General features: G+C 43.7%; 1 protein-coding gene and 1 long non-coding RNA gene across 2 annotated transcripts in view; both read left to right on the forward strand.

The window, feature by feature from the left end:
- Positions 1-24,506, forward strand: part of orc1 (origin recognition complex, subunit 1) — a 303,843-nt gene that overhangs the window by 220,930 nt on the left and 58,407 nt on the right. The window lies entirely within an intron of this gene.
- On the forward strand, positions 1,078-24,254 carry LOC141768250 (uncharacterized). The gene is made up of 2 exons (XR_012594037.1): positions 1,078-1,251; positions 23,914-24,254. It is a non-coding gene; the product is annotated as an uncharacterized LOC141768250 (long non-coding RNA).

Here is a 24,506-nt window from a genome sequence, read left to right on the forward strand (position 1 = left end):
TTTAGTTTATTCAGATGTGGCTGTAGGTTTCCATTCCTGGGAAACGAAAGTCAAGGTGCATTAAGACTGAACACAAGACTCTATGCTCAAATGCCCCTCCTCTAGGGCTGGACTGGCCATCTGGCATACCGGGCGTTTTCCCGGTGGACCGACGTCCTTTTGGGTTGACGTATGTCTTTTCTTTCTTTATTTTTTGGCCCATGAAACAGGTAAATCGACCCATTTATTATCCTTAATTGACACTGGGCTGGCCCAATCTCATAGGGAGGAGGAGAGGGAGGGAGATGAGGGAGGGAGTGTAGAGATAAGCATTATGGACTGTCTGGCCAGGGTCGGTGCCAGAGTATTAGGGGGCATTTTTTTCACCTCATATAGCCTTTATTAAGTGTATCTTTAACATTATCATGTTTCATGAAAGAAATAAACTGACAGAGAGGTGTATACATACTGGAAAAGTTTGGTCCTGCTGGGGTCCAGATCCCAGGTGAAGTGGCACTGCAGGGCCTCCAGTTTGGACTCCAGTGTTGTTTGACTCTGAGCAGCACTGATGGAGAGTAAAAATAACAAATATTAAAACACATCACCATTATGTTAATATAATATGCTCTTAAGGGTGCTATGTTTGGATAACCACTGTACAGCATGTGAGGAAGGAAGGACGGAGAGAAGAAAGGAAGGAAAATATGGATTAAGGAGCATTGAATAGACAGCAAATAAACAAAGTCAGGAAAAATGAATGGTCCAGTAATAAAGAAATAAAACATCCATCCATTTTCCATTCCCTCTCACTAGCAACGTTTTCAAGCTTCTCAAGACAGATGAGATATATAATCTACATGGTGTTCTGGGTCTACCATGGGGTGTCCCAGGGGCATTTCTTTTCACCTCATATAGCCTTTATTAAGTGTATCTTTAACATTATCATGTTTCATGAAAGAAATAAACTGACAGAGAGGTGTATACATACTGCCACTTATGCGCACAGGCGCGCACGCACGTATACACATGCTGTTATGTCCACAAAAACAGGTTATAAACTAACACCGTGTCCTAACTGGATGCGAGTGTCCGACTATCGCGCTGCATCGCGCATCTGACGCTCTCTGTCCACTGAATACGTTAAATCTGCACTTCTGTTACATCATGTAAACAAACCAGGAACATATCAGCTGTGAGCTCCAGATCAGACTGGAGCTGAAGACGTAACCACCTCAAAGATGGGTTAGTAGTACTTGTTATCTTCCTACGTTCGTACTTTTATTATTATCAGAAAACACACGTTTTATTTGTGATATTTACTTGAAATAACATACGATATAGCCAAGAGCAAGTAGGTTGTTATCTAGTGATCTTCTCCAGCCAGCTGCCACCTTATTATGGTTTCTGTAGTGAAATGAGGAGGTACAGGAGGCTACAGATAACTCCTCAGGCACGCCCTGCGTCTTGCTCGTGCCAGGGTCAAAATGTGCACACACGCAGGTGCCGAGATAAACAGGCAGTTAAACAATAAATTAATCTAACAGTCTGACTGATTTCTTTATAAGCAAAATTTAAGTTAATAAAGACTAAATGTGGATGTTTCTCTCACCAGTTGTTGTCCCTGCTCAGCCTGCTATAGTGTAACATTAGTCCATTGTTTTATTCCACAATACTGAACAGAATAATCCAAACAGGTAGAAAAAGTAAGATGTGAGAGGAGCACATGGTGCTTTTTACTCTCTTGGTCCTAATTGTGCTTTAATGCACCAGGTCTGTAGGTCTACTTTCTTTAATTTTTTTCTATTGAGCTAGATTAAAAAAAAAATTAAAAATAAAAATACGCAAACGGAGCGGATCAAAACGAGGCTTCTTACTGGAATATTGTAGTGACGGCTCATAGTTTCCAGAGTTTCCATAGTTGTATCTTTGCTGTGTGTTCGTGTTCTTTTGAGCCATTAGTGAGGTGGCTGTTATATTTTTTGACAGGTAGCTCGTAATAAAGTTTCACCAGTGAACTTTATTACATATAACTGCGAGCATCAATGCCTGTGCTAAAAGTGTCAGTAATCAAGTTAATATTTTCATTTACATCCAGGACAACTGACCCGGTTTTCTCGGCTTATTTTATCTAAACTAATCGGCCGTTCCTCTCAATATGAGTGACAGGAAAAAATAGGAACCGTGTATCCGATAGAAGTTCAGACAAAACATCACGCCGCGCTGTGCAGCGCCGTGTTGTTCGCAGCCAGTTAGGACACTCCAATAGAAAACAATGTATTCAAGCCCAAGTACATGTCCTAGTTGTTTCCTAAATGCAAAACTATTATTGTTTTGTGCTTTATTTTGCATTGCAGTGTTAAGTCCTTCCATTACCAAACTGAATGACTTCATTTTACTTATAGCTTAGCTGTTATTTCAGTTTAGTTTTTTGTCAGGAGAGAATTCAGCTGAGGGGGCACAGTGACCTTTTTGGACGGGCCTGGACCCTGGTGCCTAACGCCGACGCTGCGTCCCTGCCACACTGCCTGCGTGAGCAGCGCATGTCGACTCCGTCGCTGAGCTGCTGCGGCTCGCACGCTTGTGGTGTCCACACAGACAGCGTTGCTGCTTCTGCGTTGCTACTGCTAGCCCTTTCTTTACTTTGTGCTATTACTACCGTATTTCCACAATTAAAAGCTGGTACTCTATTAATTCATGGAGCCGCACACCTCACTACATTTTCCACATCACTGCTCTGCAAATATTTCAGAATAAATGCCTTGTGTTTACAAATGAAGGGATTCTGTCCAAAAAAATGCTAGAGGGCTTTTATTTTGAAACAGAAACATCAAGTGTTTTCATGTCTGTGACGTAATGTACAGATATAGACATTGAAACTAGTAATGTTACTGGTATGATGTCAATATATTGTCAAAAGATCATTTTCACTGTTTATTTTTGCTGAAAAATGCGCTCGTCACGCGAAAAAATAGGCGACACCTCGATCTCTATACATGCCGAGCCGCGCTACTCACATGGGCTGTGTGGCTGCTCTAACCTGTTAACATGGCACCAAAATAAAAAGCAAGAGGTTCCGCACACACGGCTCATGCAGGCAGTGTGGCCCGGACGTCAGAAATAGGGTAAGTGAGCTCAGACATCGTGTAGAAAGTAGCAAGGTGAGGTGGTTTGGACATCTGATCAGGATGCGTCCTGGGCGCCTTCCTTTGGAGGTTTTTACTTAAAAAAATCTGTACGCACTTATTGATTAAGCTGTATCCTTTAAAGGCAGGTTTCAACAAGTGTCTGCAAGTTTTTAGACTTAAGTACATTTAATGGAAGACAAAAGCTTTTTTTTAAAAACTATCTAAAAATCTAAACATTTGCTCTGAAAAACTGTCAGCAGTAGTACACTCAATTTGTACTAAACAGGCTGAATCATTCAATAACACTAGTCCTTTAAATAACATCCACTGTGGACATGTTCAAATGTTATTACCATAGTCAGTATCACATGATTTATTAAAATAGATTTTGATCAGTGTTGATTTTCATAACTTATATGTAATCACTGTGTTTATTATATTCCTGTTGTGTTGATTGTTTTTTTTCCATAGCACTGTATTTTAAGTTTATATAAGAACTACACTATATGTAATTTTAATGTCTGTAAGCTTTGGAGTAGTGAAATATAAAACTCTCTGATAATGTAATAGATAATTTGATGTAACCTGAATATTATAGAAGCTTAAGTCATAATCCAAGCTAAAACAACACAGTTTAAACTGACAGATGCAGGAAGGACAGCTGGCTCTATGCTGTGGGTGTTTACTGCTTTGAATTATATTTTCATACTTATTTTTTAATTTCCTCTTGAGTTCGTTTCACACCGGCGGAGACGGGGACACAGCTGAAAGAAGGTTCAAATAGTCATATATGCTACACTGTTAGTACTGGGCATCATTAGGTGTAATCCAGTTATTTGTTACACAATCAAAAGCTATTTATTTAGAAGACTATATCTGACTTTTGAGTGTTCCGTTAAATTAATAAATCTGTTAATTTACGCATTCATACATCAGGAGTTTTGTATCCGCCATTGCCAACTACAGCAACATACGCGGGAAATGTCCCGTCGTACGTGATTTACGTAAACTGCGCAGTTTGTAAACGTAAGTAGCTGCTCCAATTTAACTCATTTACAATGTTACAAGGTTCATTTATTTGCCATTTTGCAATGCAGGTTTGCACAATGAAATGTAAGAATAAACAGTAGATTAAAATAAATTAAATTAAAATAAAATAAACTTAAAAATCAAACGTTTTAACGGTTAAAAGTATCCGTCTAATGAAATGAAAAGATTAAAAAAATACGACTGCATAACAGTATGTCCACGGTGACAGGTGAACAGGTGAACAAGTGAAAAATAAAAATGATATGAGTTTTTATGTCAGTGTGAGAGGTGATAACCAAACAGTAACCAGGTGACACCAGTGGGAGGCAGCTGAGCGTCATAATTAATTACACTTTGCACTTTGCACTTTGTTCACTGTGTTATGTTCTATGTTTGTGACTGTTTTTGTATGTCTGTGTTTGCACCTTGGTTCGTGAGCAACGACACTTCGTTTTAACCCTGTACTTTGTATGTGTAAAAATTACAATAAAGTTGAATTTGACTTGATAATGCTGGTGTCTCTCCGTCTCCAACCACTGTCACAGCTCTTCATATAACCTATGGACACTGCAGATGGCCGCTGCTCAAAGTCTACATATACATATACTCTATAAATGTGTTTAGGAGAATGCACATGACATCATAATATTTCTATTTGATGAGAAAGTGCAGCCATAAAAATTAGGTTTCTTGGGTTTGAATATTTCACTCAGTGTGGCATCTATAGGTTATTATATCTTCAATAAAAAAAACAACTGTGTCTAACCATAAATCAACTTCAGAGCAAGTATTATGACATTTTATGAGTCATGGTTTAGTTTCTTCATATGTGGCTGTAGGTTTCCATTCCTAGAAAACGAAAGTCAAGGTGAAGACAGAACACAAGACTTAATAAACGTGGGAGGTCAACCAGATAAGGAAACTGAAATCACTTGTTGGCCAACGTTGTGCGTGTGATTTGATCACTAAGAATAGTGGCCTTGCACTAATAGACGTGTGTCTCTTTTACAAACTAAGAGAGGAATAGCTTTAATATCTAAATATATAGGCTATTACGGATTTATCAGCATGTATTGCTATGGAAAAACTAACATACATTACTAAAGGAAAGCTGGCAGTTTATATCTGGAGCTTCATGGAGTTTAGAAAGGGGGGGTCAATTGGAATAAGATTATAACGTGTAGTAGCCCATGTGACCTTTAGGATTTATGTATATTGTAATTACTGTAACATATTTTCACCTCTGTTTAATTAGGCTACTATTTTTTTATTTACTTGCATAATAATTTGATGGTATTGCCTACTGCCTATTAGCTGCAGAGAATGACCATTTTATTAATATGTTTGTTATGAAAACCTCAATACAAATAGATAATACATAAAAATGTGTTCTTCAAGAAGAAACAAACTGTTTCTAACTTTCAATTTCAGAGAAAAAAATAATCACAACATTTGATGAGTCATTTTTTTGTTTATTCAGATGTGGCTGCAGGTTTACATTCCTGGGAAACGAAAGTCAAGGTGCATTAAGACAGAACAAAAGGCTTTACACGCAAATGCCCCGCCTCTTCGCTTTGCTTCGACTTCAGTGAGAGCATTTAAAGCTCAGTTTGTACTAAACAGGCTGAATCATTCAATAACACTAGTCCTTTAAATAACATCACTGTGTTTATTAAATTCCTGTTGTGTTGATTGTTTTTTTTCCATAGCACTGTATTTTAAGTTTATATAAGAACTACACTATATGTAATTTGAATGTCTGTAAGCTTTGGAGTAGTGAATTATAAAACTCTCTGATAATGTAATAGATAATTTGATGTAACCTGAATATTATTGCCAGATGCAACTGATTGTATGTATAAAGTATGTCAAGGTGTGTCTCAGTTGTACACAATAGCCTATTAATACAAATAAATATACATTATGTATACTAAGAAATCTTTAAGTTGTTTTGTTTTGGTGGTTATTATACAAGAAATTCATGTAGGCTTCACTATCTTGCAGTACTGTACTACACAGGGCGCTGATGGACGTTAATCAAACTGCAACTTTCAACTGGTAAGTCAACATGGATGAACATCGCACACATGCAGTTGTATAACTCCAAGGTGACATGTGAACAGGTGACAAATGATCAAATACAAGCCTTTGTGTCAAAGTGTTTCCCTGTCAGTGTGAAGTGGTATTTAACAAAGGAAAAGTAAACTATATTAGACAAATACGAAGAAGTTAAACACATAATCCAGGCTAAAATTAACACAGTTGGAGTAGTCAAATGCAGGAAAAACAGCTGCGTAGAAGAAAAAAATGCCGGCGTGTTGAAGGAACTGGCCTTCTACCTCCAAGAGGTCAAGGCCCAGTTATGTGTTGGTTAATCTTGTGTGACAAAGAGAATTTCCAAACAGATGGGTTAAAGCATAATGATTAAATTTATTCCGAACAATCAATGTTGCATAAGTAAAATAAAAGAGTTTACAGATATCTGGATCCAATCAACGTGTCCCTGACAACATACAATGCATGGGTCAGTTCGCGAAGTATGAACCCCGAGCTATCCCTGATCCAGCGTATTCATGGTTTACACAATAGTAATATTCATAAGCTTATGGCACGTGATGTTTTTGCTGCATATCTTCTTTTTTGTTTCTCCTTCTGACTCCATCCTCCCTTGACCTTGTGAAAAGAACAGAACGTGCCTCCTCCCTGTCCTCGCAAACACTCCATGCACAACAAATCCAACAGTCAGGTTATTTCAGGTCATTGTAAGCACTTTTGTACATAATAAATCCAACAGTCCCTCTTTTGAACTTAACTAAGTTCACCTACAGGTGAAATAAACATCAGAGATGCTTTGCTACAAGCAGAAACTGCAGGAGCAACTTAGGACATGGTGTTGCACGTCCTCCTCTAAATAACATTCATTGGTGGCAAGGTGGTCAGAGCATTCACATTGATGGGAACCCTTCTGCATCTTCAGCAGGTATCTCAGGGTCATAAGCGTTTCGCCCCTTAGCCTGTACGCTTCACCAGAGTGGGGCAGTGGAGACTACATTAGCCTTCACCTGCAGAAGGGTTCCAACTGCGGGCTCTTGTCAACCAGAGCCACCTTGAGCTACTCTCGGCTACCGTGGCTATTTCTCCAGTGGCTTTCTTCAGTTGTTTGGGTTCTAAACCAATCTTCTGTAAGAAGTAGCGCACTGATGTTGCTGGGAAACCGCGGCAGCCAACTTCGATGGGGAATAAGGCTGCATACCAACCTTTGACTAGGGCCTCATCAATCAAATCCTGGTACTTGGCCTTTTTCAGTTGGTGAGAAATGGGTAGCCTGTCCTCCCAGGGCACTGTGAGTTCGGCTACCAAGATGGTTTTTGTGCTCCTTGATAAAAGAATCATGTCCGGTCGGAGTGAGGTTACCGCCACCTCTTCTGGAAAGACGAGCCTCTTCTTGAGATCCACTTGTATCTCCCAGTCAGAAGCTCGATGCAAAATGGATGGCGGGTTCTTGGCAGTTGTTCTTGTCTTAGTAACCTTATCTCCTTCTCTTTGGAAACCGATGACTCCGGGTGGTGGTGGTGCCTGGTGTGTGTTGGCTTTAACCCTCTGTAGGTCTGTCCATTTTGCAATTTCTGTAAGGACCTTATCGTGCCTCCACCTGTAACGGCCTTCACCCAGAGCTTTAGGACATCCAGTCAAGATGTGATTCAGGGTACAGAGGGTTGCTCCACACTGTTTGCAGGATGGGTCCTCTTCTTTGCCCCAGATCTTTAGGTTGTTTGGGGTTGGCAGGAGATCGGCCACAGCCCGCAGGAGGAAGGACAACTTGCCCTGGTCGGTACCCGGAGTTCTTTCCAGGACAGCGAACGCTCGAGTGCCTGGTCCCACTGCGTCCACCGTCCTTGGGAGGCGAGCCCTACCGCTTTTGCGCGGCAGTCTTCTTCTGCTGCCTCTCGGACTCTTTGCACCACAAGACCTCTCCTGCCTTTGGCATTGGCCTTACTCCACGTCTTGGCGTTGTAGTTTCCAAGTCCTAACCTTCCTTGACAAACCACCCCAACGATTTCCTGATGTTTCCAGTATGCTTCAGCTTCCTTTACCGCTTCCTGAGGTTTCCACTTCCTGCCACACTTGACGGTCTTGTTGGCGTGTCTGACTTTCTCATCCTCAGACAGTAGCAGTGTGCTGACTGCTCTTGCCTTGGTGGCTTTGAATTCTTCCACCACTGATGAGACTGGTAAGCGGAGCTTGGAGGTCTTGCTGTACAGGTTGACCGAGCTGAAAGTCGGGGGAACACCCAACCATTTACGCACAAATTTACTGCACAGTCTCTCCATTGCCTCCACTTGAGTCATGGGGAAGTCGTATAACAAGAATGGCCACTGTAGTCTGGGTATGATGCCATACTGGAAGCACCATACCTTAAACCTTCCAAGCAGCTGGTTGTTGTCAATTGCCTTGAGCCAGATGTTTAGTTGGGCTATGGTGTCTTTAAGGTTGCCGCTGTCCTTCAGGGTGCTGTCATAGTTCTTTCCAAGGCATCGTATTCCTTGTTCTTGAATTGTTGGAATCACAGACCCTTGAATACTGAAGATGTTTTTTGTCAGCTTCCCTTTCAGGATACTAAGGCTCCTAGATTTTTCTGGTTTGAAATGCATACGTGCCCATGTAGCCATCTTCTCCAGCGAACTTAGGATCCACCGTGTTCCCTGAATCGATGGAGTCATCACTGTAATATCGTCCATGAAGGCTCTGCAGGCCGGATGTCTTGTACCGTCGTCCGCCTTAGGTCCTCTACACTGCATTCCTCCTGCTTTGAGTAGTAGGTTCATGGCAGCCACAAACAGGACCACCAATATTGTGCATCCTGCCATGATGCCTTTCTCGAGCCTCTGCCATTTGGTGGTGAAATTTCCCACGGTGAACCTCATCTTCAGCGATTCCATGTCTGACATCACAAGCTTGGTAACTTCCGATGGTACATGGTAGTGCTCCAATGCAATTCGGATCAGCTGGTGAGGTACACTTGGGTAGGCTTTGGCAAGGTCTAGCCATACAACTGAAAGTGTGTTGTTGTTCCTTTTTGCTTCCTTGATGACCTGGCTGATCACAGATGTATGCTCCAAACATCCGGAGTACCCCGGGACTCCTCCTTTTTGGACACTTGTGTCAACATACTCATTAGTGAGTAGATAAGATGTTAGTCTTTTAGCGATGATTGACCAGAATATTTTCCCTTCGACATCTAGTAGGGAGATCTCTCGAAACTGGTCTAGTCCTGATGAGTTCAGCTCTTTAGGGACAAAGCAGCCCTCAGCGAGTGACCATAGCCATGGTTCTTGCTTCTTCTTCCAGAGTGTCCGTAACAGCTTTGATAGCCTCTTCAGTAGCTGCGGGCAGTTTTTGTAGATCTTGTAAGTCGTGCCTGACGGACCTGGAGCCGCTCCCGCCCGAGCTTTTTCCACTACTGCCCTTACTCCGTCAAGAGTGAAATCTGCCATGTTGAAAGGGGTGTGTGGCCTAAGTGTTGGCAGCTGGGAAGGACATTCCCCCAGTGGAATGTCTCTGTTGGGATCACCATGTGCTGCTGCCACACTATCCTCCACTTCTTCCTGAGAACATAACAGTCTTCCACTTTTAGGCTTTCCAAGGAGGTCAGCTGTGAACCGGAAGGGGTTGTTAAAAAAGGCTTTCCTCTGTCGACGCTTCTCATTCTGCTTTTTTCGGATTGTCTCTGTCCTGCGAAGCTGGAGTAAATTTTTCCGCAGCTCTGAGCTTAGTTCGTTCAGGGCCTCTTTTTCCCTTTCGTCTGCTTTCCGCCACCTTTTCTTGAGCGTCCTTAGTTCTTTCCGCAATTCTGTGATCTGGCGCTGCCTCCTACTGGGACCTGCTGGAGGCTTGGGAGTTTTGCCTTCCTTCACCCCAAAGGTATCTTGGCATGCCTGATACACAACTTGCACCATGGTCTTTATCTTCTTAGTTGCATCTCCTTTCAGGATGTTATCCAGGGACATGCATAGATCGTTGTCCAGTTGTGCCCATCTGCGATCTGCTGCTGGTGGTAAATTCAGACGTGGCTTCTTCCCGAAGCCCTCGAGGCTTTCGGATTCACCCCTTCTTCTTGTGCTCTGAGCAGGTTGAGCAGAGAGGCCCGGGGCACTGTGGTTTGCCTCCTGGCCCTGGTCCTCCACCGACTGAAAAGCTGTGCTAATAAACTCAGAGATAGCTCTCTGGGTAGTATTACTTGCTTTGCGTTGCTCTAGTTGCTCTTTACACTTGGACTTGCCTTGGTGAATTTTCACGCCACGCTCGTTCTTGAATAGTCCACCGCAGACGGTGCATCTTCTTTTGTCTTCACCATCCTGTCTTGCCGTATCCAATCTCGTAGTCCTTATATCGTTGTCCGGGTCTGTGGCCGTGTGATCCGTCCTTAATGGCAGATTATCCTCCCCCCCTCCTCGGTCTGCCTGGGGGTATTCTCTCTGTTTAGTACTTGTAGCTTGATTGTGCAGTGCTTCAGGGTGCTAGCCTTGACACTATTGCGTGCCGTCTTTCTGAGCTATCGTCCATTCTTTCATGGATGTCCGTGGGTCTTCCCCCACCGCCAATGGGCCTTTCCCCATGGCCACGACAGTTAAGGTGAAATAAACATCAGAGATGCTTTGCTACAAGCAGAAACTGCAGGAGCAACTTAGGACATGGTGTTGCACGTCCTCCTCTAAATAACATTCATTGGTGGCAAGGTGGTCAGAGCATTCACATTGATGGGAACCCTTCTGCATCTTCAGCAGGTATCTCTACAGATAATGTTACATACAGATGTATTTATTATAAGCATCATCACACAACCTCTTCAGGGTCGACATCTTCACTATCCTCCGCCATTTCCAGGAGACCCTGTGTCTCAGCTTGGAACATGGCCATCTGATAAGGAGGAGGTGCATCCGGATGCTTTCGTTGCACAGCAGAAATAATCACACGCTCAGTGAGGTGGCGAATACATGGAATACAGCAACAACCGCATAATACTAAGCATGCGCACACAGCAAGGATTGAGGAGAATAGAGATACCACCATGGACTTCCATTTCCCAAAGGTACGGTCTAACCAGTCGTTAATGGGGCTGTTGATACCTGAGTCATCGTGCATTGATTCAGACAGCGTCCGGAGCCCCTCTAGCGCCTTAGCGCCTCCCGTCCGGCGCTGTATTGTTAGGGATGAAAATACAACATGAGTCTTGGAACATTGAGCATACACCGCCTTTCTCTGCCAGCAGCATATCTAATGCCATTCTATTTTGGATCACCATCAGTGACGTAGGAGCCATTTGTTCAGCTAGACCGGCAATCGCATCACGGGTTAGATTAGTTAAACGGAGAACATTGTAGTGAATGTAGTTGATGCGGTCAACATTTTTGTTAGGTGTGATAGGGAACAGAGCACTTATTACAGGTATGTTTTCAAATCCTGCAGCTATTTGGTCAGCTAGTTTATACTCATTAGGGGAGCTACCTCACTACATCATTCTTTATAATCTTGGTTTAGCCTTCCCCCCCCTTGTAGCCCACACCTTCCACCCTGCTTCTGAGTGAAAGCATTGTCTATTGTTAAAAAGAGTTACTTGTGATTAGCTAGTTTTAGCAGAGTGCAGAGGCGAGGATGATAAGTAATGTATCTAAACTAGTACAGTCTGTGCTTTCCCAGGGTATTCAGATTTATCTGAGTACACAAATTCTACACAAGGGTCATGGTATTTTCTCTCACATTCCCTCCTTTTATCATGAATAACTAAAATGGTAACTGAAAACACGAAAATACATGATGAATTGCATTAAGATAGTAATATTAAATGAAAACATTAAACATATATGATATATATAATATTAAAACATTATAGCTGAAAACATTTAAAATACATGACAAATCACATTAAGAAAGTTTGTACAGAAGAACGAGGACAAGAGAGGTAAACACAAATGCTACAGCAAACGCCACTAGCAGTTTGCCGCACTGCATGATGCTTCTAGTTTGTTTTCCTGCGCGCAACTGAAAACTTTTATCCGGGTGGTCCTATTTTATACTGGTTTGGGAAAGGAAGTGAAACTTCTCTCTGGTGGATTCTCCTCGCCCCTGGTTCCTCTTTTTATCTATTTAGCATTTATTCTAAGCAACAAGTTTTAATACAATGTGATATATAATGTTTTTCAAAAACCACCTAGATGAGTCCACCCAAACAACCATGTTAGCCTGATTTAACTGTAAATACAGGCAAGACCTTGTAACCTTCTTTCCCTTATGTGTATCTCATCACAGTCACAGTTTATACAGTATATGAAAAATAAAAAATTATACGTGACCCTCTTTTCACGTAGCCTGGGCTCCTTGTGGGGCTGCCTCCTCTGCTTCAGGTCCTGTCCTGCTGCTGGAGCACTGTGTTAGGTGCCACCAGTTGAGTCCTTTTCCTGCAAGCTGCACAGCTGTTGCAGTTCTGGCCAGAACCTTGTGTGGGCCTGTCCAACGTGGCTCCGACCACTTCCTCTTTAACACCTTCAACCAAAGGTGTTCCGGGGGACCAGGGTCAGGTCCTGGAACGTCCTCTGTGACAGGGGTGACAGGTTTGTCACCTGTATAGGAGAGAGCTGACACAAGAGCATTAACCTTCAAATAGTATGGTCTGTAACCGAGGTCAGGAAGGGGAGAGAGGTTTTGGGACGGCCCTGGGAAAGGTCGGCCACACGTAAGCTCAAATGGTGTGAACCCTGTGATTGTGGATGATACACAGTGCCAAATTTGTGTTGTAGTCCCAGAGCCTTTTCAACAGATTGCAGGTCTTTATTTTTGAAATGTGAACCATTATCTGACCTGATCAATTTAGGAAACCCATGTTTCGGAATGTACTCATTCACCAGACATTTAATGACTGATTTTGCGTCCTCTTTTCCCATAGGGTAGGCCTCAACCCAACGTGAAAATGCGTCCACAATTACTAGGAGGAATCTTTTCCCCCCAGCCCTTACTCCCATATCTGTGAAATCCATAAAGATTTCCTGTCCCGGGGCAGTGGGAGAAGGATGTTTTCCTGCCCTAGGAGTGATGGTAGGTCTGATGTTACATGTACTACATACTTCACACTTAGTCAAGAAGTCAGTTATAGTAGCATGTTTCCGGGGAATCCACCAGTGGCGGAGATCTCGTAACATCTGTTTGTGGCTTTTATGGTCAAGTCCATGAGTCTGAGTCAATATTGAGGACATCCAACATGGGGGCATAACTATTTGATCTCCGTTATACCATATACCATCAAACTGTTCTATAGCTCCCTTATCTTCCCAGATGGTTCGTTCTGCTGCTGTGGCAGATTCCTGAGCTTGTTTGATGGAGAAATCAGTTATCTCAGAACCGAGATCTGCTGTGGTCATGACCATCATAGTAGGTAAATACCCTGCCGCCTTTTTAGCAGCTGCATCCGCTGCTTCGTTTCCTATACTCTCTAAATCAGTGCCCTGACTGTGTCCTTTCACTTCGATCACAGCTACCCTCTGTGGTAACTGGATTGCTTCCAACAACTCTTTCATCAACTCCTCATGAGCCATAGGTTTATTCTGACTAGTCTTAAAACCCGCTTGCACCCAGCCAGACATATCTCTGTGAATTGCATTGCACACATACGCAGAGTCTGTGAAAATATTCACTGCCTTCCCTTCCGCTAACCGCAGAGCACAAACCACAGCCGTAAGTTCTGCTGCCTGAGCAGATTGTTTCCCATCAAGAGGACCGTGACCGAGAGTACATGGTTCCTCTTTTGCTGTATTCATAGACACCACAGCATAACCTGCTTTTAACCCTTCGGTGGGATGACGGAAACAGCAACCATCTGTAAATAAGCTAAGGTCAGTTTCCGTTAAAGGGGAGTTTTCTAAGTCCAGCCTTAATTTTACAAAGGGCAGCGATTTTTCTGCACAGAAGTGTTTCTCGCCATCAGTCATATTGTCAGCCATATTACAGCCCTCATGTACAAAGGTGATGTGTGGTTTCGAGAGTACTTGTAAGATCTTGGTCTGTCTGAGGGGGGTGAGAGTGAAACAGGAGGATGTGACATATGTTACAGTGCTGTGAGAGGTCAGAATCTGTAGAGGATGGTGCATGACTATATGACCTACTTTGTCTACAATTTTTGCCAGAGCAGCTGCATACCTGACACAGGGGCTGGCTCTCTGTTCTTGTGTGTCTAGCAAAATGCTACAATAGTACAATACGTTCCTAGCTCCTCTGTGTTTCTGATATAAGACACCGTGGGCTGTACTAAGCTGCTCTGAGACATCCAGATGGAATGGTTGAGAGTAATCTGGGAGAACGAGTGCTGCGGCCTCTGCCATTTCCTGCTTGAGGTGGATAAACACCTCCTCGGCCTCTGTAGACCATTCTAGCTCAGCGGTGAGGTTCCTCATTCCAGCCATGGTTACCATCTGTCTGAGCAATTGAGTGTCGCCTGCGTAGTTAGGGATGTATTGTCTTGAATACCCAGTCAGCCCTTAGAATGATAACATCTCTTTTACTGTCTGTGGTTTCGGATGGTGGAGTATTGAGTCACGATGAGCTGGAGACATTGCGGTGCCCTTTGTTGACACCATTCTACCTAGGAACGAAACTTGGGCGCGGCAACACTGAAGTTTTTCCTTTGAGACTTTGTAACCACAGTTATGTAACCTCAATAACAATGCATGAGTTAGTGACAGGCATACCTCAGCCGAGGGTGCGGCCACTAACAAGTCATCTACATATTGTACAATAAAACACCCCTCAGGGAGTTCAAGGCCGGCTAAGTGAGTTCTCAAGGTTTCGTTAAAAATAGAGGGGGAGAGTATAAACCCCTGTGGTAACACATTATATGTCAGCCTTTGGCCTTCATATGTAAATGAGAAAATGTCCTGTAAATGATCTGCTAAGGGCAGGCAAAAGAAGGCGTTAGCCAAATCTATACATGTGAAAGAAGTATGGGCTGGGGTGAGCATCGAGAGAACAGAGTGGGGGTTCGGTACTGGTGTAACAGGAGTCAAAACCAGCTCATTGATGGCTCTTAAATCATGAGCCATTCTGTATGAGCCGGAGGGTTTGATTACTGGCAAAATGGGAGTGTTCCACTGAGAGTAAGATTTTCTTAATACTCCCGCCTTTATCAATCCTTCAATCGTAGGGGAAATATCCTGGGCTGCTTCCACTTTATGCTTATACTGAGGTCTCCAGATAGGGCAGTAAGTATTCATCTCGAAAGTTACCGGTTCCATGCTGCACCTGCCAACATCAAAGGGGCCCGTAGACCACAGTGAGGAAGGGAGAGCTGCCAACATGGAAGTGGCTCCTTCACCATCTAACATCTCCCTACCGTGGTGGCGTGTTAGTAACTCATGTTTGCAAATACCTGACACCGCATTGAAAAAGGAGAGTCTATATATGTTAGAGGATGGTGAGAGTGAAACCCCCAAAAGGGAAGTGGGAACCCAGTCTGTCAGAGCGGCTGCTGCTTTAACCATGGGGCCTAAGTCTTTAGCCTGATGTTTTGGAGCTATGGCTAGGGACACATGGGGAACAGCTTCTTCTGACATGCGAGACCATTGTTCTTGTGCTGGGGTTAGTTTTACTGCGGCTGCTACTCCTGCTGGTGCTATATAAACATCTCTTACTCCTATCCCCCAGGTTGTATCTAACAGGTTCTGTTGGAACTCATCTTGATATGTAAGATCATTATTCCTGTCATAATTCAGAGTGCAGTGGGGAGGATCGGGAACAGGGAGGTAAGGGTGTAGAGCCCTAATCCATGGTTGCCACATGTTATAGAAGTCAATCAGAGGGTTTCTGTCGGCTAGCAGGACCCAATATATGTCTGCACAGGGTGGTGGGGCGTCAGGTGAGGTATCAGGACTCAACATGCACATGCGATCAGCACTGGAGGGGGAGGAGCACACCATTTCTTCTCCTCCGGGGAAACTCACTATCACAGCTTCTGGTGAACAATGTACAGAAGCCCCCAGTGCTGCCAAAACATCTCTTCCCAGGAGATCACGTGGACAATCAGGTGCATACAAAAAGGGGTGCTCCATCACCTGTCTCCCAAGCCGGACAGGAAGGGGAACAGTAAAAGGCAGTCTTTGTTCAGTGCCGGAAAATCCCAAAACGGAAACATAGTGAGAGGAAAGGGAACACATAGGTTCAGCTAAGGTGGAGTAACGTGCTCCCGTATCCACCATGAACCATCTTCGTTTTCCGTTCACTGTCAACTGGAGACAGGGCTCTGCCAGCCCCTGTCCCTCCATCTCCGTCGGGCACCCCTATGGGAACATTCCTGGTGTATATGGACCAGGTGGAGGTCCCTGCGCAGAGTACCCGCTGTATGCCTGCATTGGAGCTAGCTGTTGGTTTGGTGGAGTCTGTATTGTTGGCTGATATGACTGCTGTGGAGGCCCTCTCATCTGCTGTTGTTGATTCTGAGGACATTCACGTGCCCAGTGATCCGGGCTTCCGCAGATGAAACAACTGCCTCCTCTTGGTTGGGCATACCCCCTCCCCCTGCCTCCTCCTCTCCCTCTGCTTCTATTCTGGCCTCCATGATAAGGGGGCTGCTGATATGGGGCAGCTTGGTAAGGAACATGATACTGGGGTTGATACATAGCCTGTGGCGGGCCCTGCAGTGGATAAGGGTTCTGGGGCGGGGCGGGGCTGGAGCTGGTGTTACAATTTGAGCCATCTGGGTATCTTTCTCTTTCCCTCCCTTTTTCTTATCTGTTGCACGAGTCCGTGCATCTGCCAACTGTAATTTAGTCAACTGAGCTACCATCTCTTTTAATGACTCATTTTCCTCTTCCTCCTCCATGGTTTCTGCATCCTGATGATGGCAGAAATGTGTTTCCCATTTTGATGGTGTTGCCCCTGCCATATCTGGATTCTCTTGCATCTTTCTCTTAACTCCTTCCGGAGCATGTTTTAACAGAGCTATTCTGGACAGAGGCTGCTGTGATTCTTTATCTGGGTTCACCCCCGTAGCCCCCGCCCACTCTGTCTTTGCTCTTTCTATGAACGTGCGTCCGCTCTCCCCGTTCTTTGTCTTAAACACCAAGCTGTGGAGCTTACCCGCTGGTATGGGATACTTTTGTCTAATAGCATTGCCGAAGGAGGTAGCATATGGGTTAAGGGGGCTCCTATCTAACACCTGGACTGTTCCGGCCGACTCCTCTAATTCTTTTAGCGCCCAGGCCGAAACCGAGAAACCCAGAATAGCCCTGAGATCACCCATAGCAAAAGTCTTCCCTTGGGTCCTGCTATACAGGCTCGTGAGCCACACCCCACCTCCCTCTTGAATACCTGGGAGGAGCTGACTTAGTGCTTGCACGTCACCTAAAGTGAACGGCTGGTACTCGTCTCTACCGTTGCTTTTGGCCACAATGGGAAACATACCTACGCACTGACTCATCTGTTTTTCATGGTGTTTGTCTCCATAAACCCCATAAACTTTACGTGACCTAGTGGCGGGGGGTATATATGGTCTCGCTTCTTCGTCCCCACCCTCTCGTCTCCTATGTTTCTTTTCTTTGGGGTGCGTTTTCATGGTTCCCTCTATAGTGATGGGAATGTCTCCGTCCTCATCTACTTCTCTATTAGTGTGAACATCTTGATACTCTGGACGGGGTCTCTCTGTGGCTCCCTCAGTTCTCTGCATCCAATCACCTATGTCCGGACTCTCTGTGTGGGGTTTAGGGGTAGATTGAGCGCTCCTTCTTACGCCTCCATTACGCAAGTCTGGTGGTAACATGGCTTGTCCTAACCTGTCTTGTTCAGCCTGATCTCTCAGTTCTTCCCTTAGCCTGTCTGTTTCTCTGGTTTACATCAGACATACTACCCGCCTCTGAGGCTGAACCTGCTCCTCGTTCTTTTTCTATTTCCTCTTCTAGTTCCAAAATACCACCTAACACTTGAAACAATGGTGCCATAACTTTGTTTGTATAATCACTGTCCTGTGGGGTTGGTACCGGACTAGGGGTAGGAGGAGGATAAGGAGGGGGGTCGGGATGTGGGCCAGGTGGGTACTGCTGATGGAGGGACATGTAATGCGGCGGCTGGCTAGGATGTGGGTTTGGTGGTGGGGGTGCGCTAGGACTGGGTGAGGGTTTCACTAGTGGTTTTGCTTCAGCGGTTTTTGCGTGGGTGGCTTTCGTCTGGCTGCCTAAGGCTGATTGTGCAGCCATCTGTACCACATTACATTTTACCAATTTACTTGCCAACTCGTCTTCTTTCTTCCTCAACTTCCTTCTTACAAACATATGTCCCTTTTCTTTGTCTTGTCTTGCTTGCAGCAGCTTTCTATGAACCACCTGTATTAATGCTCTCATCACTGGCATGAATTTGCCTTCACTTCCCGTGGCGGGAAAATGCCCTTCCTTCACTGTCATGTTATACCACTCATCTAGGTCTTGAGTCTCTTTATTTCTAGTCTTAGGATCAAATGTACAAATTACATTGGTCCTGACTTTAGCCCATTGCTGTCCGAATGATAAACGGGGAGGCCCACAGCCACCCCGTTCCTCACAGTCTTTGTCAAATTCTCCGTCCATTCTGTCCAGTACTATTTCACACAGGTTTATTCAGTTTATGACAGTAACTAGATTCAGAGTAAATGGGTCACTATGCCCCTCGCTGTGATCCTACCAACATAAGCTTCTACTGGACACTTTGATGTTCCAGCGATGTTGGCCAAGGTATCAACAGTAAGTTTTAATTTTCCTCTGAATATTAGTTATTAATGTACACTCATACAGGCGCTCCAAGCGCTATTTTTCCTAGCGCTCCAAGCGCAGCGTTCCAAACGCTTTTCTAGCGTTCCAAACACTTTTCTAGCGTTCCAAACGCTTTTCTAGCGTTCCAAACGCTTCACTAACGTCCCAGACGTGAATACTAAACTTCTACAGGCGCTCCAAGCGCTTTTTCTCTAGCGCTCCAAGCGCAGCGTTCCAAACGCTTCACTAACGTCCCAGACGTGAATACTAACAGAAAGTCTTTACTTTTGCAACATTTATCACTACAAAGGAGATTCAGCACAACAAGAGAGATAATTTAGAGTAAGCCAATTTGCAGAGTTCGATACAACAGGTTCTGCTTACCTTTAAGTTTTCAGGGATCCCTTTCTCTCTCTCGCCGGTCTGTCCGTCCTTTGGACACGCTTCTCAATGCCGAAGATCACGTCGGGGTCGCCAATTGAAGGAACTGGCCTTCTACCTCCAAGAGGTCAAGGCCCAGTTACGTGTTGGTTAATCTTGTGTGACAAAGAGAATTTCCAAACAGATGGGTTAAAGCATAATGATTCAATTTATTCCGAACAATCAATGTTGCATAAGTAAAATAAAAGAGTTTACAGATATCTGGATCCAATCAACGTGTCCCTGACAACATAGAATGCATGGGTCAGTTCGCGAAGTCTGAACCCCGAGCTATCCCTGATCCAGCGTATTCATGGTTTACACAATAGTAATATTCATGAGCTTATGGCACGTGATGTTTTTGCTGCATATCTTCTTTTTTGTTTCTCCTTCTGACTCCATCCTCCCTTGACCTTGTGAAAAGAACAGAACGTGCCTCCTCCCTGTCCTCGCAAACACTCCATGCACAACAAATCCAACAGTCAGGTTATTTCAGGTCATTGTAAGCACTTTTGTACATAATAAATCCAACAATGTGAATGCGTAAATTAACAGAGTTATTAATTTAACGGAACAATCAAAAGTAAGATATACTCGTCTAGATATAAATAGATTTTAGTAGTATAAGGATAACTGGATTACACCTAACCATACCCAGTACTAACAACATGGCGTCTATGACTATTTGAACCTTTTTTCAGCTGTGTCCTCCGTCCCCGGCGGTGTGAAACGGACTCAAGAGGAAGTTAAAAAATAAGAATGAAAGCATAAATCCAGCTGTCCTTCCCACATTTGTCAGTTTAAACTGCGTTGTTTTTAGTCTGGATTATGCCAAATCCTGCTTCGTAGTACAGAAGCAGGATTTGTGGTTAGCGAGGTAACTTCAGGGTTTAACCCTTCTGGGTTTTCAGTCCTACGAAGGTGGATCACTTCTTACCGAGGTAGATCTCCATGGTAACTGATGCTGAACACCTAACCTTCTCCAGAGCAGGTTATGTTCCAGATAAGAGATCAACTCGTATAAAAGCACCTCCTACTGACCAATCAGAGCTCAGTGAGGTGATTGTATGATAATATTACACACATATGAAGAAGTTACAGTAATAATCCAGACTAAAAACAACACAGTTTAAACTGACAGATGCAGGAAGGACAGCTTCCTCTTGAGTCCGTTTCACACCGCCAGAGACGGGGACACAGCTGAAACAAGGTTTAAATACTCATACACGCCAAAGTGTCAGTACTGGGCATGATTAGGTGTAATCCAGTTATCTGATACACAACGTAAAGCTATTTATTTAGACTATTTAGACGACTATATCTGACTTTTGAGTGTTCCGTTAAATTAATAAATCTGTTCATTTACGCATTCATACATCAGGAGTTTTTTCTTTTACCAGCTGTCCTTCCTGCATTTGGCAGCTTCAACTGTGTTACATTAAATCTGGATTAAGTGTTTAACTTCTTCATATTTGTCTAATATAGTTTGCTCTTTCTTTGTAAAATGTGCCGCTCTGTCTGTCTGCTGACAGTAGACTTGTCCATGCCTGTGATTGGCCAGATGCTGCAAACACCTCCCTGTTCATGTGAATGTGCTCATAACCAGATGGAGAAACCCTGGGTTGGTTTAACGAGTTGATAACCACCTTTGTAGGACCGCTTAGCGGGATCTCGTTTATTAGGGTTAGGGAAGCCAGATAACGGGAAGATACCCTGGGCATGTTGAACTCGCTTCGTAGTACAGACCTCTGGTGTAGTTGAGCAGCGTTTGTGTCTTTGAGCTCCGCCTTTGCTAACTACAGCAACATACGCGGGAAATGTCCCGTCGTACGTGGTTTATGTAAACTGCGCAGTTTGTAAACGTAAGTAGCTGCTCCAATTTAACTCATTTACAATGTTACAAGGTTCATTTATTTGCCATTTTACAATGCAGGTTTGCACAATGAAATGTAAGAATAAACAGTAGATTAAAATAAATTAAATTAAAATAAAATAAACTTAAAAATCAAACGTTTTAACGGTTAAAAGTATCCGTCTAATGAAATGAAAAGATTAAAAAAATACGACTGCATAACAGTATGTCCACGTTGACAGGTGAACAAGTGAAAAATAAAAATGATATGAGTTTTTATGTCAGTGTGAGAGGTGATAACCAAACAGTAACCAGGTGACACCAGTGGGAGGCAGCTGAGCGTCATAATTAATTACACTTTGCACTTTGCACTTTGTTCACTGTGTTATGTTCTATGTTTGTGACTGTTTTTGTATGTCTGTGTTTGCACAGCTAAGCCCACACGAGGTGCTCATAGGAAGAGCAATGTCAACAGGGTCAAGTCCCCCGTTGACACCACATTAAACTTTGCTTCTTTGGACATAGGAATCCCTGGTTGATTATGTTAAAGCACTAACCAAAGTTTTAAAAAGGTATCACTTACAGGTGGCAGAACGGCTCCCAAAACCCCCGGTGGAGCCAATTCACCCGTTTCAAAGTTGGTGATCAAAATACTAATTAAGTCCTTGGACAAGGTGTGCTCTCTGTTTGTCTCCCAGGTGAAAGGCCCATAATAGGTGCTGTTGGTGACCAAAACAGCGTTGAAGGTCGAGGGCAAAGCAGAATGGGTTCATGCTACAAGGTGCAGAGCAGCACCTTGTGCTACGGGAGAGGGCACGCAGGGATGTGGCAAGTGACAGAATGGTCACTCCTTCTCCTCGCACTGCTGAGTGGGTTCGGTCAGGGGACCGAGCAACCTGATTCAAGGAAATCGGAGCATAAGGGCTCTCATGTTCCAGGTGCTGAGCTGAGCCTTGAGCTAGGTAAAACAACGAGCAACCCAGTGCTTGCAACCATGAAAAGAGCCAGAGTAACAGCTCAAGCTCCACCCAGTTTGTTACGACTGGGACGTGAGCTATCAAGATGTCAAAGGTCACGTAGAGGGCTGTGACAACACTGTCCGGATTGAAGAGATGCAAGAATATAACTATCTCCTCCCACCAACAACATATTTTGAATCTATTTATACCATACGTGCAAAACTAAATGAAGGAAAAACGCCACTTAAAGACCAGAGACCACTCAAACACGGCCATTCTTCTTCTCCTTCTCCTCTTCACATGTTTAGGGGCAATAATCAGAGCTCTGATCCAGAAAACTGCTAGCACCGTGTTACAGCCTCCCCAGGTCCGTGTAAGTGTGGGAGGCCTGGCACTCCATCAGGTAGAGACCGGGCCTTTTGGTAATGCGGAGTTTCAAGATTGGGTTCAGAGGTTGGGGTTAGAAGATCTTAGTCTGGAGGAGGAGGAGGAAGAAGAGGAGGGAGAAGAGGAGAGGGAAACATGTGATATGTAATCCCACATTTCTCCAGATGTGATCATTTTTTATTTTTCATGTTTGTGTTTGATTAAGGTTTGATTTTGCCAGATTACTCTAATATAATCAATGTTATTCATTATTGATCCCTATGATTCTGTGGGTTAAAATCAAAGCAATATTACATGTAATCACACACACATACTTATATTTCATTACACACACATCACATTAAGCCACACACCTCAGTACACACTCACATTTTCAATAAAGATACTGCATACACATTACACTCATCACATGGATGACAGAAAACACGGAGAATGAGTTGAATCAGTTACTCTCTCAAGGTTTAATTGTTTAAGGTTTTCTATTTTAGTTGGTGAATTTTATATCAATGTATCCTGATATTAAAGGCTGTAGGGATTAATAGTAAAAGTGTATTCTCTGTAAAATGAACTGATATTCTGCATGATTGATTTAGGAAAAATTGAGGAAAAGACTGGAGGATTTGAGGGGGGGGTGTCTGAACTGCATTGATGGTGTCCGAAAGGAGGGTGAAATTGCATCCTGCTTCCGGGTACCTCTGTGGGTAAGGATACCTTTATCTCAAAAAGAGAAACAATGATTTATGATTTATGATTTGTAAATGACTTCTTTACTTAAATTTTGTGCCATGTATTTCTAATTCTATTATCTATCCTGTTTCCTTGTATAAGAAGGAAGATTGATTTTATATTAAGTTTAAAATGTAACATGTGATGTCATTTAATCAAGTGTGTTGGTTATATTTGAAACATAATCAGGTAAATCACCCTAGCTCACCCTGAAGATGATCGGTTTGTACGGATGTGACAATATGGATTTTCCCTCTTTTGTGATCTGAGGTTTTACCTTTGTCCTTTCCAGATAGAGTAGATAGCGCATCTGGTCTTTTTGCTCCATCTCCTGTGAAACCGAGGCGGAGTTTTTGGCCAGTTGTCAGTAGATGCATGTGACCTGCGACCCCTGTCAAAAGAGCTCTCTAGACCTTTATGGGGTTTGGGAGGTCTGCAGGTAATTTTCCTTAGGAGGCCTTAATTGGCTTGAAGACGGAACTCGTAGGTCATTGCTAGAGGTTAAGGGTGAGTTTTTTAATAATCATGATATGTAACTGTTTTTGGATTTTGACTGTTTAAATTAGTCACTACTGCGTGGGGTGGATCAGCCCTGACTTCTCCCTGGTGCTCAATTGTTAAATTGATATGTTACACTGGGAGGGGTAATTAGTGTTGATCTGTCGATCAAAAAGGAGGGGTTGTGATGGAATTTTCCATCAGTTCCTCTCTTATTGGTAGAAAGGTCAAAGTGTTTGTCAGAGTGTCCCTCTGTTGACATTCTTGGGTTGGAGTCCTGTCTAGAGGAGCCACCGTTATCTGTACAGCTGTGCCTGTAGTGGAGACCGTAGAGCCAGTCGCTAGGGCAACCAGGGTCAGAGATGCCAGAGGAACGAAGTAAGTCAAAACATGATAAGGGGTAAGACACTGAGCACCGGGGAGGAAGGGCAGAGTTGTGAGGCCTTCACGCAGAGAGCATCTATTGTGGAGACCTGTCAATTCTCCTTGGCCAAGCTTCAATAAACCTTCTTTTGTAAGACATCATCAGCTCCGGATCTCTTCCTTCCAAAGATAACTTGTATATCAATTATTCCATCACAGATATGAGTTTTTATGTCAGTGTGAGAGGTGATAACCAAACAGTAACCAGGTGACACCAGTGGGAGGCAGCTGAGCGTCATAATTAATTACACTTTGCACTTTGCACTTTGTTCACTGTGTTATGTTCTATGTTTGTGACTGTTTTTGTATGTCTGTGTTTGCACCTTGGTTCGTGAGCAACGACATTTCG

The sequence above is a fragment of the Sebastes fasciatus genome, chromosome 5, assembly GCF_043250625.1.
Source record: "Sebastes fasciatus isolate fSebFas1 chromosome 5, fSebFas1.pri, whole genome shotgun sequence".
In the NCBI taxonomy this organism is placed as follows: Eukaryota; Metazoa; Chordata; class Actinopteri; order Perciformes; family Sebastidae; genus Sebastes; species Sebastes fasciatus.